The sequence below is a fragment of the Sapajus apella genome, unplaced genomic scaffold, assembly GCF_009761245.1.
Source record: "Sapajus apella isolate SASKATOON/1434 unplaced genomic scaffold, GSC_monkey_1.0 scaffold70, whole genome shotgun sequence".
Taxonomy (NCBI): domain Eukaryota; kingdom Metazoa; phylum Chordata; class Mammalia; order Primates; family Cebidae; genus Sapajus; species Sapajus apella.
Genome location: NW_022437010.1, coordinates 8,715,868 through 8,732,740, shown reverse-complemented (window position 1 = coordinate 8,732,740; position 16,873 = coordinate 8,715,868).

Sequence of the window (16,873 nt, the reverse complement as noted above, 5' to 3'; positions counted from 1 at the left end):
AACCCCGTCTCTACTAAAACTACAAAACAATTAGCTGGGCATGGTGGTGCATGCCTGTAATCCCAGCTACTCAGGAGGCTGAGGCAGGAGAATTGCCTGAACCCAGGAGGCGGAGGTTGCGGTGAGCCGAGATCGCGCCATTGCACTCCAGCCTGGGTAACAAGAGCGAAACTCCGTCTCAAAAAAAAAAAAAAGAAAAAAAAAAAATGAAGGTAATAGTAGTATCAGTTACGTAGGGATTTGATTGAATGGCATAATTTTTGTGAAGTTTCTGCTATGTGCTAAGTAAGTGTTAGGTATTATTTTCATCCTGGACCACATAGTCTTCTGATAAACAATGAGCACATGTTCTCTGCCTGAAACTAGGCTTACACTGAGGGTCTTAGGGTGTATGAGTCTCCTACTGATGCTATAACAAGTTGTCTGAAGCTTGGTAGCTTAGAACAACACAAGTCTGATTTATAATCCTTTGGGTATACACCTAGTAATGGGATTACTGGGTCAAATGGTATTTCTGGTTCTAGATCCTTGAGGAATCGCCATACTAGACTGCATTTTTAAAAATGTCGTACACACACACCATGAAATACTACACAGCCATATAAAAGGATGAGTATATGTCCTTTGCAGGGACATGGATGAAGCTGCAAACCATCATTCTCAGCAAACTAACACAGGAACAGAAAACCAAACACTGCATGTTCTCGCTCATAAGTGGGATTGAACAATGAGAACACATGGACACAGGGAGAGGAACATCACACACTGGGACCTGCCAGGGGGTGGGAGGCCAGGGGAGGTATAGCATTAAGAGAAATACCTAATGTAGATGATGGGTTAATGGGTGCAGCAAACCACCATAGCACATGTATACCTATGCAACAAACCTGCACGTTCTACACACATATCCCAGAACTCAAAGTATAATTTTTTTTAAATGTGTATAAAGAAAAAAAAAACACAAGTTCTGTTGTCATAGTGGAGGTCAGAGTCTGAACTGGGTTTCACTGTGCTAAAGTCAGAGTGTCAGCAAGATGGTGTTCCTTCTGGAGGTTCCAAGGAAGGATCCATTGCACTATCTTTTCCAGCATCTGAAGGCCACCAGAGTTCTTCAGTTGTGGTCCACTTCCTCCATCTTCAATACCAACAGTGGCAGGTTGAGTCCTCACATCCCATCATTCTAACCTCTGCTTCCATGGTCACATCACCCTCTCTGGCTCTGACTCTCCTGCCTCTCTTTTACAAGAACTCTTGTGATTACATGGGACTCACTTGTCATCTGCCCTTCTCGGGAGCCTTAACTTAAGCATGCCTGCAAAGTCCCCGTGGGAAGAAGAAAAGTTCCTCTCTAAAGTTTCCTTTCTTGTTAAAGAATAAATCATAAGTGTGCTAATAACTCTTTGTGAAGCCCTATCCTATGTATCTATTAAACATGCCATGCTTACATGCACTTAGTACATTCTATGTCCTTATACTTTAGCCAAGATATCTGTGCTGGACGTGCTTACAGGCATGTCCCAGCTCTCCATTGCTTTTACCTGTTTAGAAAAGTTTTAAGTTGTTAGCCAACTGGGTTTTAGTTTAAATTGTGAGGTCTAGCTTCAGCCAACAGAAATCAGACACAGCAGTAAGGACAGCCCCAAATGTGTAAGGGATAAATATATCTGTTTTCCTTTGTTCATTGTACTCTCATGGCAAGATGGCTAGTGAGGGTACCCTTCCTGCAGTCCAGGAAGTAAAAGTTGCATTGCTGAAGGGTCTGTTGTCTCAGGGCTAATTTTTCTTTGTGGCACTGAGTATCTGTTTCCCACAATCCCTTTTGCCACATAAGATAAAATATTCACAGTTCTCGGGAATTAGGATGTGGATATCTTTGGGTATCATTCTTCTGCTTTCCACAAATGGTCAATCAGACACTGTCTGGCTTAATGAGTTTTGCTTATGATCACCAAAAAAAGTTAACAATAAGAGGTGAAATGGTTTACAGAAGCCACTGAGAAGGCCAGGGGTTCTAAGCATTGTCACACCAACTATTTTAAGATTTGAGAAACCGAGCTTTTACAAACTACTCAAGGCTCTTCTCTAAATATATAACATCTTAGATTAAGAAAAGAGAAGTTAGTGTTGTTAAAGATGTCGATTATGATACTCTAGTTACTTGTCCTTTTAAAAAAACTTTCCTGATACTTAAGACATAGTGTTAATATACTCTGATACATTAACTCTGGAGGTGCCATTTCAGGAAGATTTTGAAAATATGTCTAAAACTCTTCCTCTGAAGGGAGATGTTTTGAACTATCTTACTTTGTTGCTATAATTAGCCACATTTGCTTTCCTGTCAGGGGATTTAACGTACAGATTATTTCATCACCCAGGTACTAAGCCTAATACCCAATAGTTATTTTTTCTGCTCCTCTCCTTTCCCTCACCTCCACCCTCCAGTAGGCCCCAGTGTCTGTTGTTCCCCTCTTTGTGTCCACGAGTTCTTGTCATTTAGCTCCTGCTTATAAGTGAGAACATGCCGTATTTGGTTTTCTGTCCTGCATTAGTTTACTAAGGATAATTCCCTCCAGCTCCATCCATGTTCCTGAAAAAGACATGATCTCATTCTTTTAGATAGTATTCCATCGTGTATATGTACCATATTTTTTTTATCTAGCCTTTCACTGATGGGCATTTAGGTTGATTCCATGTCTTTGCTCTTGTGAATGGTGCTGCAATGAACATACACATCCATATGTCTTTATGATAGAATAATTTCTATTCCTTTGGGTACAGAAATCACTTTTATCTCGTTGAGGTGTCACCACGCTGCTTTCTACAATGGTTGAACTAATTTACACTCCCACCAACAGTGTATAAGTGTTGCCATATTTCCACAACCTTGCCAGCATCTGTAATTTTCTGACTTTTTAATAATAGCCATTGATAGGTGTGGGATGGTATCTTGTGGTTTTGATTTGTTGCATTTCCCCAATGATCAGTGATATTTGAACTTTTCTTCATATGCTTGTTGGACACATGTAAAAAAAATAAAGTTTTAAAAAGTGAGAGTCCATCAGCCTCGCTGTACTTTGAAATGACTACAATAGCTCATCTGCTGTTGTTTAAAATCGCTGTGCAAGCAGAATTACTCAGCTCTGCTTGCGTATACTTCATGTAACTCCTTGCTTGTCAATTAATATGATATTTTGACAACTCCTTCCAAAAGAACATTCTTGCTAAAGAAAAAATGCAGCCCATGACCTCTGCTTTTCATGCACTGAATAAGTGTGGACAGATTTTTCGTGAAGGATGCCTGTCACTGAGGGCCACAGAGATGTCACCATGCCAGTGTTTCCTGTTGGGTAGCTGAGATGCCTGGGACATCTATTGGCTTTCTCCTAATAGATCCTGACTGAGTTAGGTAAGAGGTTGTAACACATAGAATACCATATCCAAGAATCAGAGAGCAACTGATTCTCAGGGTGTTTAGTGTGTAGGTCAGTGAATTTGGTGAAATTGCCACTCAGTTAAAAAATTGGAAGAGATCATACTGATCATTGGCCTCAATTTTATTATTTTCTGATTGAATGGAGTACTGGGGCCCAGGAGGCTCAGGTGACTTGCCAGGGCCACCCCTCCAGACAGTGGCAGAGCCAGGATGTGCCTGGGACCAGTGACTCACATCGCACTTTCCTGGGTTCTAAACTCAGTGGAGGAAACTCTTTGTTTTAAAAGTTACATTTTTCTCTTTCAAGCTACTGAACTTCCTGCATCTGTAGGGAAAATAACATTTTGTATGTACGTAGCCAAGAAAAAGCAGGATAAACAACACGCCATTTAAGAATTTTGGTGATGATATCAAGGACAAGAAGAAGTGTAGAGAAAAATACATTTTTTATTAATTTTTATAACATTCTGGACAGAAGTAAAAGTTTTAACATGCAAACATTATGCTTCCTCAAGTTCATATCTGAAATGTACATTATAGCTCCATGCTCTTCTCTCCTTGTCCTGCTCCTCAGCCTCTGCCTTTCCAATCCCATATTTCCATCCTTCCCTCAAAGTAGGCTCCAGACATGCCAGACGTTAGTGCTCACCTGGTGGGCCACCTATTTCTGCTCCCGTCCCTCTAGATACTCCCACCTTTCTGCATGAACACATCTCTTCCACACTTGCAGAATTCCAGTTCAAACATTGCCTCCTCAGTGCAGCCTTCCCTGACACTGGGACAGAATTAATCAATCCCTCCCTTGTGCCACCATTGTATGCATATATATATATATATATATATATATTTTTTTTTTTTTTTTGAGATAGAGTCTTGCTCTGTTGCCCAGGCTGGAGTGCACTGGCACAATCTCGGCTCACTGCAACCTCTGCCTCCCAGGTTCAAGTAATTCTCTTACCTCAGCCTCCACAGTAGCTGGGATTATAGTGCCTGCCACCATGCCCAGCTTATTTTTGTGTTTTTAGTAGAGATGGGGCTTCACCATGTTGGCCAGGTTGGTCTCGAACTCCTGACCTTAAGTGATCCACTTGCACCTCAGCCTCCCAAAGTGCTGGGATTATAGGCATGAGCTGCCACACGTGGCCATTGTACCCATCTTGACCTCCACTCTAGCACTCATGGCCTTGTATTACGGTTATTTGTTTACTTGTACATCTTCCAGTACCTGACACAAGAGCTCCAAGCATGTTTAATAGATAAATGGATACTGATATGTCAAGATTGGAGGTGGGGCCTGGTGGGAGGTGCTTGAGTCATGAGAGGGGATCCCTCATGATTGGCACGGTGCCCTCCACATGGTAATGCGTGAGTTCTCACTCTGTTAGGCTCTTTTATAACAGTTTACATGAGAGCAGATTGTTTAAAGGAGTCTGAGATCTTCCCCTCTTTCTCTTGTTCCTTCTCTAGCCATGTGAAATGCCACCTCCCCCTTTTGCCTTCTTCCATGACTGTAAGCTTCCTGAGGCCTCCCCAGAAGCAAAGCAGATGCTGGCACCATGCTGTACATCCTGCAGAACCATGAGCCAAATAAACCTCTATTTTCTGTATAAATTACCCAGATTCGGGTATTCCTTTTTATCAATGGAATAACACAAATACACAGAGGTCTCTGAATTTAGCCTGAGGCAGAAAGCAGTGAACAAAATCATCTCCGTGGAACAAGCCATCCTTGCAACAGTATGGCTAATTCTGAGGGCAGTTTGACTTTTACAAGCATCATGTAGTGCTTAACCCTGGGGAATGTAGGCATTCAGGGAGCCTGAAGTTAAGCCGTGGGTGGGCACCGTTGGCTCCCAGGCATTGCTAAGTGGAAGATACATCCTGAGGAAGTGAGTCTGTTTGGGAACTTTCTCATGCTTTGTTTTTCCCATGTCTTAAACATCATTGTGTGTCGCGCAGCAGAAACACACTAGATAGAAAAACCTGGAGCAAAATGACCTATCAAGGGGCAGAAATGTCAAGGACATGACAAGACCTCAGATAGAATTTTCAGAGTGACTTTACATACTGAAGATCTACCCAGGCTCAGGGAGTTCCTCAGCTCTACTTATGGGCATGCGAAACAATATTTCCTATACGTATTTGATAAAGGCTAAGTGGTTAAGACACAGACTCTGGCTGCAGACCAACCTGGCTTCAAATCTCGACTCTACCACCTGCTGAATATGTGACATTTGATGTGCAGCCTCTCTAAGCCTCCAGGTTTTCCTCTTTGAAATGGGAGCTTACTGTCAATATTGAGAAAATGCAGCTAAGATGTTAAGCACAGTGCCTGGCATACAGGAAGTGACCAAAATATTAAAAGCTAGGGAGAATAATCTGGTGACAGTCATAAAATAAATTTTTCCATTTCTGAACAAGCTGGAGACTTGAAACATATCTCTAGATAAATGAACCATAAAACCACGACTATTGAAATGTCAAGAAAATAATCCTTTTCCTGTAAGTCGTGATTAATTTGCCCCTATTAATTTTTTGGTTATCTCAGCGATTGGTACACTGAGTTTCTTGAAATTCCAAGCATTTTGATTATCTGTTGCCGGATTAAAATACTGCCCCTAAACCTCAAAAGCATATTACTAAGTAAGAAGCCTATCTGCAAAGATTTCGTACTATGTGATTCCAATTATACAATATTGTAGAAAAGGCAAAACTATGGAGACAGTAAAAAAAAATCAGTGGTTGCCAAGGGTTAGCGGGAGTGAGGGATGAACAGGCAGAGCACAGAGGATTTTCAGGGCAGTGAAAGTGCTCTCTGTAGGATACTGTAATGGTGGATACAGGACATTATACATTTATCAAAACTCAAAAGAATTTTAACACAAAGAGTGAATCCTAATGTAAACAGGGGCTTGGCTGGGTGCAGTGGCTAATGTCTGTAATCCCAGCACTTTGGGAAGCTGCGGTGGGTGGATTACCTGGGGTCAAGAGTTCGAGACCAGCCTGGCCAACATGGTAAAACCCTGTCTCTACTAAAAACACAAAAATTAGCCAGGAATAGTGGCAGACGCCTGTAATCCCAGCTACTCAGGAGGCTGAGGCAGGAGAATTGCTTGGACAAGGGAGGTGGAGGTTGTAGTGAGCCGAGATTGTGCCATTGCACTTGAGCCTGAGTGACAGAGCAAGGCTGTCTCAAAAACAAAACAAAACAAAACAAAAAACCAGGGGCTTTAGTTAATAATAATGCACTAATACAACCTCCTTAACTGTAATGGAGGTACTGCCCTTAGTGCAAGATATAATAATTGGAGAATGTGTATGCAGGGCGCAGGAGGCTTTAGAATCCTCTGTATTTTCCAAGTGGAAGCCCAGATTCTAAGGGAGAGCAAACAGATTCCGTTCCCAATATAAGGGGTGGCCAAGAGTGTATGGCCATCTCTAACTGGCTTAGCAAGCTGATTCATGTCTTAGTGAGTAAGGTGGTTCCTCTTGAAAAGAAGGTAAAAAGACACAGTTGTTCTTCCAAAACAGGGCAGGTTTCCCAGAATGCTTTGTAAAAGGTCTAAAATCACAGTAAAGGACTCCGAACCCAGCATGACATAATGTACAGACAAAGGTTGATCAGTGTGTGTAAAAAATTCTGTTGCCAGAAAATTGTAGGAAAGTTGCATCATTTCCAAATAATTAGCAGGAAGGGTGGTTTAAGTTAATGAAAATTCTGAATTATAGCCTCGTAAAAATGCAATATTACTACTTTCAAGCAAGAGTAGTCATTAGACACAGGCTAATAGTATTTCTAATTAAGTCCTTAAATACTACAGCAAACATCTCTTCCATTAAAACCATGGGGAAACATTGGTGGGTCCCTCCCATGGTCTTCGGGACAGCTGAGTAGCTCCAGTTCTTCTGGCCACAACAGGGGCCCTGGAGTCTTGAGAGGTACCAATGGCCCAGTGGCCCAAATGCACCATCCCACCTGGGGTCTCGTGGAAAACCTGCTGGTTCCCTCCCCACTGTGTCCCCAGCCTCATGGAGTCTTTCTTCTAGTCTGTGGGGGACTCTGTACATCATACTCTCCAGCTCTTGGCCAGCACATTTGACTGTATCCTAAATCCTTTCTTCTCTAATGACTTACAGTTTTTGTCCTGAAAAGCCAAAAGCATTCCTAGACCATTTTTCTTTGTGGTTTGACATCACCTCCTTCGAGGCAATGAAGATACGATACCCTGGCAGATATCTGCTGGAGTTGAGGGCAAGAGGAAAACACAGGTGCAGAGGGGAGAAGACTGTATGGATTCATGTGTCAAAAATTCTAGACTTCCATGCACAGTTGCATCAGGCTCTCCCAGAGAGAAAACATGACCAGCTAGGATGTTGTATCATTGCCTTACCAGGAGTCCATATTTCCAAATCATGGGAATATTCTATCAGAGAGACGTGAGAGAGTGAACAGAGCATGAGGGATGCATATGCTGCTGTTCCTTTCCTAGACCACATGCCAACCCAGCCGAATGGTACAGACTTAGAGCAGAGATGTAGAGGACCGTGGGACACCCCATACCATTCAACGCCATGAAAAGAAGAGAAGCCAGGATGCACTGCAATGGGAAAACCCACTGGCCACCAAAGTAATGGACCCACAGGGCTGGGGGAGCACTTGAGTGCACTGATCAAAATGGGGCTCATTTCAGAACTCACAAAAGGCTGAGGGAGCCTTGAGAGGAGGAGAAGGGGGAGGAGGAAGAGGAGAGGACAGTAAGTAAGATAGGCAAACTCTGTGGATAGTAGTTGGAGGAATTCCAGCAAATTCTGACACGAGACAGTTTGAAATAAGATGCTGTCCAAAAAGTGCCTTCTTTCCAGGGTGGTAGGGGCCAGGAGTACACAGAGAACCATGAAGGCAGGGCTGGGACTTCAGCGACTGGGGCCAACGGAAAACAACTAAAGGTGAAGGACAGCAGCAAGGGCAGCTCCCAGGAAGCACATGCCCTGCCGACTGAATGGCTCACATTCGATGGTGAGGTTTGCTGCAGCGGCTCCCTGCCTTTATAAGAAGGGCCTCAGTACAGAAGAAAGTCACTGGGAACGGGGAGAGAAGAGAAAGACCATAAATCCATCCCACCCTAGACCCTGTTTTTGAAAAGAAAACCTTTCCTTATTCTTTTTCTGGATGGTAGTAGCCAACCTTATCCAAAATAAACGAATGAAGAATCAAGCAGGATGAGCCGCCTTCTCGGTGCCCAGCAACAAGGACTTCATTTAATAAACGCAAGGTTTATAGTTAGTATGTGAACTACCTAGAGATGGTTTCAATTGTTTATTTTATTACTGTCAGTAGGTAGATACTCTACCATATTTACACTATTAACAGAGCCCCTCTCCCTGGAGAGAACAAAAGTAAATGTTAGTTAATGCTTCCAACCCAAATCTCAAATTTGATAATCTGCACACTTTTCTTTCTCTTTGTACTATTTTCATTAGCATGATACGCACCTATGACCCATATCTCAGTGCAATCAGCGCAAATGTCACTAAGATATACTGCATGCTTTGAGAATATGCAGGAACCGATGCCAAATGGTATTTGTAACTAGCTAGTAAGGGTTTTGCCTCTGGAGCCTGGTTACTCAACTTCTGAAAATCACTTCCATCTGAGGCAGGTTTAGGGGCCGAGTTTGACAGGAGGGGAGAGAGTCAGCCAGTAATCTGATCTCAAAAGAAATCGTCACAATTATCACCTATGCCGGTGGTCTTGGCCCAGGTTCACGCTGACCAGGAGCAGAGAAAGAATCCACTGGAAGAAGAACGGAGAAGAATCCCCTTCGTGTTCTCAGAGGCATGGCTATGGTATCTCCAAGGCCCTCCGTGGTTAGCAAAGTATGGAAGGCATTGCTGTCTGTGTGGGCAGAGCAGGCACAGGACTTGAAGGGGCAAAAGCCTCTCACCCAGAAACCCAATACCTTTCAAAGGCCATTGGTAGGGTTCCGAGACGGTCCAAGATTTCTGCCCCGGGGCACACTGTGCATCTTTCAGCCGCTGATCTAATTATGACTGGGATAGGGGTTCACAGATGTAACCAAGGTCCCAAATCAGTTGACAAGATAGGGAGGTTGCCTGGTGGGCCTCACCTGCCCCATGAGCTTTTTACACCTGGGTGTAGAGGCCCGAATGGAGGAGTTCTGAAGTGGAAGGAACATGAGAATTCTGTGTGCCATTGCCAACTTAAAGATGGAGGGGCTGGCCAGGTGCAGTGGATCACACCTGTAATCCCAGTGCTTTGGGAGGCCAAGGCAGGCAGATCACAAGGTCAACAGATCGAGACCATCCTGGCCAACATGGTGAAACCCCATCTCTACTAAAAATACAAAAATTAGCCAGGTATGGTGGCAGGTGCCTGTAGTCCCAGCTAGTCAGGAGCCTGAGGCAGGAGAATCGCTTGAACCTGGGAGGTGGAGGTTGCAGTGAGCCGAGATTGAGCCATTGCACTCCAGCCTAGTGACAGAGTGAGACTCCATCTCAAAAACGAAAGATGGAGGGCCACATGAAAGGAATGGGGGCCTCTAATTGCTGAGAGCACTCCCAGCTGGCAACTAGCAGAGAAATGGGGCCTGCAGTCCTACAGTTACAGGAACCAAATTCTGCCAATCGTGAGCAAGAGCTTGGAAGCAGATTTTCCCCTAGAACCTCCAGATGAGAACTCTGTCCAGCCGACACCGTGACCTCAGCCTTTATTCTGGGCAGAAAACTCAGCCACACCGTGTGGATTTCTGATCTGCAGAAACTGTGAGATAAGAGATGTGTGTTGCTTCATGGTCATAAAGATGGAGGCACTCTGCACTCCAAAAGTGGAGAGTGTGGGAGGGCGCCGAGGGTTGGAAAGCTTCCTGTGGGTACAACGCTCACTGTTTGAGTATGGGGTACACTAGAAGCCCAGTGCCCACCAGTAGGCAGTGTACCCATGGAACAGACAAGCATAGGTGCCCCACAAATCTAAAATAAAATAAAAATGAAACAAAGATCCACAGAAACGGTTGAGAAAGGAGAGAGAGGTGCACTGCTTTAAGCCACTAAAGCTGCAGTCATTGATTTCTCTGCACTAGAAAACAAACACCGCCGCCTTTGTGTCCTCCTGTGTTTGTCCTTCTCCTTCCACCTCACTCTCATCCGCTATCTCTGATGTACAAAAAGCAAAAAGTAAGCCAGATACACAAGAATAATTTTGTCTGTTGAGGTCTAAGAGGGGAGTCCTTCATATGTTTTAAGGCAGAAGTAATATTTCTATAATAAGTTTTTGGCATTTTAGATTTTGTGTCTGAAGGGGAAAAAAACCAGCTTGTTGGCTGTGTAAAGTGTAAACAGGTGACTCCCAGTGATGCGTGATGTGCCTGGCTCTCCGCTGACACCCACTGCCTCAGCTTCCTGGGGTCAGGAAAGGCGTGGCCGGGACCAGGGTGCAATGAGCAAGGCACTTGCCTTTGCTGCAAAGTTTAAGGGAGTACCAATAACTCAGTCATTAAGAGAAGTAACATTTTTTAATTGCAGTGAAACATACACAACATAAAATTAGCCGCCTTAACTATTTTTACTTGTACAGTTCAGTGGCACTAAGTACTTTCACACTATTGTACAAATATCATCTCCATCCATCTCCAGAACTCTTTTCACCTTCCAGAACGGAAACTCTGTACCGTTTAACGATAACTCCCCAGATCAAAGTTACTTTTTCTTAGCCTATATTTTTTAGAGCAGTTTTAGGTTCGCAATGATACTGAGCAGAAGGTATAGAGGGTTCCCACAAACCCCCTTCCCTGACACACGCACAGACTCCCCCATGTCAATATACCACCTATGGGGTTCATTTGTCACAGTTGATGACATATAGACATATTATATTCACACAGAGTCCACAGCTTACAGTAGGGTTCGCTCTTGGTGTTGTCCATTCAGTAGGTTTGGACAAATGCATAATGACATGTATCCACCACCATACTATCACACAGAGCTAGTCTCAACACCCTAAAAATCTTATTTGTCCCTTCCCAACTTATTTTTACTTTTTGCTGGCCTTTTTACTGCCTCCCTTAGTTTGCCTTTTTCAGAATGTCATATAGTTGGAATCATACGGTATGTAGACTTTCCAGATTGGTTTCTTTCACTTACTGATATGCATTTACATTTCCTAATGCAATATTTTTTAAAGATCCAAATTAATGAAAAAAAAAAACAAAAAAAAACTCAGGATGAATAAAATAACATTAGTGTCTGCCCTGTCTTCACACTTTAGCTCACACTGCGCTCTGATAAAGTAACAGGGTTTGTCCTCTAATAAAATTGGGCATTTCCCTTTGACCATTTGCTGCCAACAGTTTGTGCTTATTTCAGGAGCCCTTCTAAGCGAATTACTAAGTTGGCGGTGACAGTTTGGAAGCAGAGTCTGGCGGCTGCGCAGTCGCCGCCAGAGCGTCGGGTGCATTCTTTCTCATTCCCACCCTCCCCTGCTGGACATTTCTGGGAAGTTTCTAGGTGGTGGGTGGTGTAGATTACAGCTGAGAAATTAGCTCAGATCATGCAAATAAATAAGAGGACTGGAGAATCAGCATGGAGCTCTGTCCTCGGCTTCCAGCACAAGCTCCCATCACAGTTTCCAGAGCTTTTACTGGCGTGACTTCAAAATAAGTTCTTTCTGAATTTCAGCAGAAAAGTGCTTTCAGGGATGAGAGAATTACTTAGTGATTGGGGAAAAAGCAAAGTACTGTGCCTTCACCAGCTGAGTCTTCTTCCTCACCCAGCCCACACCCAAAGGGTGCCATGAGGTTAGGATTGATGGGCTGCCAGTGCTGGCAGGTGCTTGTTCCCTCCTGTAATAAGGAGGGGCTTGGACTAGGGTGACATCCTCAGGGGAGATAGCCATGGGGCCATGGCTCCCCTGAGTGGTGTGTGGGTCATTGGGCTGCCTCAAATGAGCGTGAGAGCTCATTGCAGTGAATGGAAAGAGAGGATGAAATTCCTATTGAGCCCGGTACAGGGAAAGACGTCAGACAGCTTCATTGCTAATCTCCCTCTGACGGAAGACGGTCTCTGGGCTTCTCAGATGCCAGGGAGTGGCCTGGTCAATGTTGATCTTGGAGGGTGTGGGACCCGTGGGTGAAGGAGGAAATGCTCCAGGCCTGACAGCAACTGCAATGGGGAGATGGGGCAGAAATGAGGGGTTGGGGCTGACAAAGCTGGACCTGGGAGGGGAGAGGAACTTGGAGCAATCTGAGGCATGCTACAGCCCCCTCAGAGTGGGCCTGGCCCCTAGCAGAGTGGCTCCATGCCATCAAATGCCCTTTCTCCCTCAGGAGACAGGGAAGCAAAGCCCTCCCCCCCTGCCTCCAGGGAATGTTCCTGAAGAGATCAAGTGGACAGATCATCAGGGATTACAGAAAGACCAACACTTGCTACTTTCTTATGTTGATTCTTCTGTGTCTGTTATGAATGTGCCAGTTTCAAAAGAAATACAAATCACTTTCATTTTTGATTTTCTGGAAATAGCGCTCAGCTTTTCAGGCAGTACTTTAATTTCAAAGTATCTTATCAAAGGAATGACTGAAAACCTTGCATCTCTTCCCAGCTTTTATGAGTCTTGATGAGGTATTGGGGGGATAAAATCCACATCCCTCATGGGAATTATAAGCCACTGTAGGCCGTTCCTCAGAGGCAACTTCCCTGCAGAAAAGGGAGACAGAGGCAGAGCATGGGTCAGATCTTCACATAGGCACTTTACATTGACTTTATGTTTGCCCTAGACAGCGGATTAGTCTCCGGATTTTACTGACGAGGAGACAAGTGTTCAGAGAATTTAAAGTCAGACAGCGGACAACTGGAGTTGCTGGGAGCCCAGCCTTAGGAGGGCTCAGGGCCCCTGTCCCACTGTCCTGGATGCTCCTGGAGACTCAGATTTCTCAGAATGAGAGCAGTGTGGGGGCGGGAGGGAGAGCAGAGGGGATCCAAGGGACATGGGTGCTTTGTGAATGAAGTCAAGTCACACAGTGCACTCATCCAATATTCCAAGACTTCCTTTTGAGAAATGGAATATTTTATTATGCATGTTGCTGGCCTGTGTGGGATAAAATTAAAAGGGAAAACTAGGTTTTTGGTTATTTTCCAGAAATGGCCATTCTGATATTCTCAGGACCTAAATCAAACTGGGCCTTCCCTCGGAGAAAGCAAAGGCCTCAGAGATGCTGGCGGCTGCCGCTGCCTGCCAATGCCACCCCAATCCCCATGGCCCAATCCAATCTCCCAGGTGCCCACGGCCTGGAGGCAAGAGGCAGGACACCTTATGTCCTTTGATGCATGTGAAAAATGAGATTCAGAGGGGTTAGCAGATTTCCCCCAGTAGTGGGATTTCAGCCCAAATTTCCTGACTGAAGGTTTTCACTCTAGAATAGTGCAGTGAGAAAGGGTCACCTGTTCATCTCGAGGGTCTGAGAGAGGGCTTGTTGTTGAATGGGGAATCTGGGATCCTCTGAGTCTCTGGCCCAGAACTGAAGGATCCAAATTTTCTTTCCTGCTCCTGAGAGAAGAGCCCAGTGCAGCTCTTTAAGCCTGCCAGATGGGTCTGGACATACAGCTGGAGGATCCAAAGAGGCCTGTGACATTGAACCCCTCCAACAAAGTGAACATGACGCATTCATGTTTCTGCAGGAGTGAAAACTCACACTTGGAGCCGCCCAGGAAGCAACTAGAGTGGCTTTTCCCCGTGAAAATTCTACCCATGTTGAAGTTTGTCATGTAATACACGTAGCAACATGCTGCCATTTATTTAATTTAAAATAGCAAAAATGCATCTGGGCTCTAAATCATGTATTTTCTCAACAAGGAACTTCACTGAAACAATCTTCAAAATGGCTCATTCCTCACAGCCAAGATTATCTCTGTTCCTGATCAAGAATGGCAAAGAAAAGAAGCAGAAGGCAGAAGGAAAAGGGAAACCCTTCAGACCGTACAGGTGTGTTCCTGCTTCGTCCTCTTTCACAGGGAAGTTCATACAAAAACAAACGGCCCATAAAAATACAACCTCAAGAGTTGTATGTTTGTTCCAGCTCTGTCCCTATTTGCATTCCTGTTTTGATATGTCTTTGCTACATCCTGGGTCTATGATTGTGATTTTCTTTTCTTCCTAGTAAATTTTCTATTCTTTTGAAGTTAGGAAATGTCCATGGTTTCTTTAAAGCATCTTTGGGTGAGTTTTTTTCTTTTTTTTTTTTAAGAGTCAGAGCAGGAAAAGGCCATTCAGCTTATCTTGTCCAGTTCCTGAAATCCAAACAAACTCTCAGAAAACTGCCTCACACCCTATCCATTCAGCATGTGTCTCTGTACTTGGCCAGGAGATTTCAGAGCCATTTATGAAAACTTTTGGAACTGGTTTGAATAGCCCCCAAAGATTTTGAGAAATAACTTAGAGAGTTTGAGACTAAAATTCATGTGGTTAGTTTCCTCCTAAGGAAATGATTCAGAAAAAAAAAATTCTTTCTTTTCTCAGAGAATTCCATCCCAATTGGCTGCCCAAAACTTCCAAGCAAACTGATGGCTGATATTTTCAAATTCCTGTCCAAATTCTACTTACCCGTTGAGTGGAGTATCTCAGCCTTTTCTTAGAGTTCCCTGTATCCTAACTAAGAAATGGGTTTCGCAATTGGCATGTGACAGAAATTAAAGGAATCTATAGTACTTGCCCGCATCAAACAAAATGTAGTTTAGACTCATTAACAGAACATTAGCATTCTCACTGTGCAAAACAAACAAAAAAAAATCGTAAGAATTTCAGTGCAAACTTCCCCACCAAAAGAGTCAAAGCTATCTCCCTTAAAAAACAGTTACCAGAAGGCAGGGGATCTGTACAAACCAACTAATTTTCCAAACACAGCGCCATCTCTTGGTGAATCTTCAGTGCCCCTCCTAACAGACTTTTTCCCCTTCCAATGTGGAAAAGCAAAAACGTCAAGGAAAACATGTTGCTAAGGAGTAGGGAGCGGGAAACGACAATGACGAATTTTCCCATTGGACAGTCTCAGGCCATACCTGGTGTGGTCTTGGGAACACGACAAACTGTGAGCTTACGTGAGTGAGCTCTCAAAGCCTCTGCCACTCTGTTAAATTAACTCTAAGTGGCCACGTTGCTGAATCAGCATGGTTACTCCAGAAGCCTGGGAGGGTTGTGCCCAGTGCCTGCCACCAGGAATCTGTTCACTGTTATCAGTCCAGACAGTAAATGTGTTCATCCATCAACCCTGGCTGTTCATGTGGAAACCCTACGCCAACACTCATCAGAGGAGTCAGGCTGGGCCGGGCCACAGAGTGAGCCCAGCCTATAATGTGGGATTTTTTTGTTGTTGTTTTAAAGTCACACTATCAGACCACAAGATTTGTAGCCATATTTCATTGTCAGAGTTAAAAATAAGACCCAGTCCCCAAAAATCATGATATCCAATTCTTTCTGTCAAAATACGATTATTTGCTTTTGAATGAATTCCAGTGACTCCTTACTTTTCAAGCATCTTTGATGAAAGAGAGACTATTATGAGTGAATCATCAGGATAATTTTTGCAAACTCTTGAAGGAGCACATTTTTATTTTTAATCTTAGAAATGTTGGTTACATTTTTTTCCTGAAATATATTATGAAGTTCCTAATCCTCTTATGAACTGATTTTTTTATTATGGTAAAATATACAAAACCTAAAATTTACTATTCTGACCATTTTGAAGTTTACCGTTCAGAGGCGTGAAGTATATTCATCTTGTACCATCACCACCATCCATGAGAACTCATTTTTTTAAAAACATAAATTAACCTCATCTGATGACTTCGTGCCATGAATACAAATATCCAGTCCTGAGCTGGGTCATTCATTATAGCACTCACAGGGACGAATGAAGTGTTTATGACTCCTTATCCCAAATACAAGATAACCTCAGGTTGCTAAGCTTTCTGATGTCTGGAGATTTTTTTTTATTGCCCTCGTATTTGTTGTTGTTCTTTGTCTTCTTCCATCAGGCTGTAGGCAGTCATTTTTATCTACTTTCAGTACACTCACCTGGGGCATCTATCCTTTCCTAATGACTGCAGGGAAACCCAATCATCAAACTGTTAGACCTGTACTCAGCCAGGAATCCCAGTGTGGAGAAAGACTCCCCATGGGTAAGGGTCAAAAATACCCCAACAATATCTCATGATGTGTATCTGGGCACTTTGTAAAACATTTTTGCTTCTTTCAGGATCTCAACTTGGCCTTAAGAGTGCAGTGATTGACATATATCTGACCTGTGGATGAAGGAGGACTTATTCTTGTATTATCTTGCTTGCCTTAAGCTTCCCTTAACATCAAAAGGCAAAATACACCAATAACATCTGGTAGCCTACTCCCAACTGTGAAAGCAAAAGAGAAAACTCAAT